The following is a 2821-nucleotide window of genomic DNA, read 5'->3' on the forward strand; positions in this document are numbered from 1 at the left end:
TTTTTTGTGAGGGAAATAAAAATGATCAAAAGTGACATTAAAGACATTTATAATGTAGCAAAAGATTCTATTTCATATAAAAGCTGTTCTTTTGAACTCTCTATTCATCAAAGAATCCTGAAAAATAAAATTATTCACAGTTTCCACTAAAATATGAACTGTGTTCAACACTGATAATAATCATAAATGTTTCTTGATTTCTGAAGGATCATGTGACACTGAAGACTGGAGTAATGATGCTGAAAATTCAGCTTTGATCACAGGAATAAATTACACTTTAATAAATATCATATCACTATTCACATTAAACATTAAAACTATAGTTTTATATAAGTTTTGGTAACGCTTCACAGTAAGTTCCCATCAGTTAACACTGGTTAATGCATGAACTAACAATGAGCAACACATTTGTTACAGTATTTATTAATCTTTGTTAACATTAAAATACATTTATTGTTACACTGAAAAAAATTGGTGCAGAAACAATTTTTCTACTAAATCGCAGAAAGAAATGCGAGTTATCGCGCGGCGGAAGAGTGTAATCTACAGCTCATATTCACTCGTTACATCATATTAGCAGATACAACTCTTGATTTTAATAATGCATTTGTAATTGATAAGTGATTTTTTATTGTTAGTTCATGTTCACTAATGACTCCTGAATCAAGTCATTTAAATAAAAAGGGAGAATCTGAACTTTAAAAGTAAGACTGAGAAAGTTTAACATCTGTTTATGAAGTTTATAAATGTGTTTTGTACATTATTTCTGATGAGTCGCTCAAATAAAGCTCTGTGAAGGCCTTTAATATGAGCGTGTGTGTGTGCGTGTGTGTGTGTGTGTGTGAGACAGTAACACTGATGTCTCTGGAAGCTCGTTCCCGCCACACAATAACAAAGATAATTGCGACTTTATATCACACAGTTATGATGTTTCGTGACTTTATAAGTGTTTATTCCAACAAAGAAAGATTATAGTCTGGACACACACTACGGTAACACACTAATATTCTCATGTAAATCAGCAAAAAACAGATATTTATAATGTGGGACAGAAATTGCTGGTAGTGAATTCCTAATTATTATCTTGTAATGACCATTTTTATAAGATATTCTGTTGCAGGAGTGTTTGCTCTCTGAGATCTGAGTGTTTCAGCTCTGAATATCAATATTAATATGTCGTTTTTTTAATTATATAAATTAAAGTCAATACTGAAAACGTAATGTAACATGGCTAACTATTTAAAATGTAACAAGTTTATTTTGCTATAATGTGCATAACTTTAGCTCAAATCCATGTTGTAAACTAGTTTATTATGGGCAGAGCTGGTGTAACTGGTTATTCTATACAGTAATCTAGACTATAAACACAGCTAACGTTCCCATTATGTTATAAAAACCTGTTTTACGAACGTTCAAAACATTTTAAAAACGTGTTTTCTTGGTTATGTGAAGGTATAGGAAACATTCCATCATTCTTCAAACATTATGGGAATATTAGCCTACTTTTGAATGTTCTCTATTCTGTAACAAGTGGTAACGATAAAAAAAGTTTTTAACTAAACGTTTCATGAAAAAAAAAACGCTCCACGAACGATAACGTTTTGTAAACATTATTAAAGACCAAATAACGAACGTTCACTGGAAGAATGTTGTGGCAAGAGTTATCTGGTCTTTAATAATGTTCTTAAAAAAACAATATTTATACATCGTTCATGGCATGTTTTTTTCCTGAAACGTTTTATTTGGAAGTTTGTCTATAACGTTTACTAGAACATTCAAAGTAGCGTTCCACTTCCAGCAATTGCAGAAACATAAAATGGGATAACGTTAGTTATTAACTATTAAAGGGATAGTTCACCCAAAAATGAAAATAATGTCATTAATTATGAAGACTTTCTTTCATCTTTGGAACTCAGATAAAGGTGTTTTTGATTAAATCTGAGATTTCTGTCCCTCCATTGACTACGAAACTAAGTTACCACTTTACGCTTCAAAAAGTTAATAAAGCGATCGTAGAACTAATGCATATAAATTGAGCAGTTGAGTCCAAAATTTTGTCCAAGACTCAATCGCTTTATAGGAAGAACAGAGGCTTATATTCATATATAATGTTCGCATAACCAAGAATAATATAAACGGTAGGCTACATTCAGAAATAATGTTTTCATAACTCAATGGGACGGAACGGTAGCGAAACATATCTCCGTGAACTGGTCCGTGAATGAACTGGTCTTTTGCATTCAGTGATTGAGCAGATCACTACTTTAGTTGTTTACCTGTGAACACCATGGATGAACACGCTTGCCTGTGACGCGCATCGGCAGCGCGCGGAGGATCTGCGCGCGCATCAGCAGCATCAGCTCGTCCTCGTGCACTGCTTCAGTCTGATCTCATCTTCAAACATCTTCAGTCTGATCTCAAAGATCTTCCCTTCTCAAAGCATTCAGAAGATATGGACAAGTTTAATCCATAGACAGTAAAAGAAGGTTTAATCCTTTAATGAGAGAAGCCGCGGACAAAAACACTTCCGGCTTGCGCGCCAGCGACCGTAAACACTGGAAGAAACGCGCAGCAGAATGGAAGCTTCGGTAAATCATAATCATGACATAAAAAAGGTCGAAATCATGACATAAAAAGTCATAATTATGATTTAGAAAGTTTAAATTATGACTTACAGTCATAATGGTAACAAAAAAATACATACTAAGTAATAATTATGTCTTAGAAAGTCATAATTCCGTCTTTTCATCTCATGATGAAGATGATTCTACTAACATTATTAAAGACCAAATGTTTTCAATGTTATTAGCACAAATACATT

The sequence above is a fragment of the Rhinichthys klamathensis genome, unplaced genomic scaffold (assembly GCF_029890125.1).
Source record: "Rhinichthys klamathensis goyatoka isolate OS25496 unplaced genomic scaffold, OSU_Roscu_1.1 h1tg000284l_1, whole genome shotgun sequence".
NCBI classification, from domain to species: domain Eukaryota; kingdom Metazoa; phylum Chordata; class Actinopteri; order Cypriniformes; family Leuciscidae; genus Rhinichthys; species Rhinichthys klamathensis.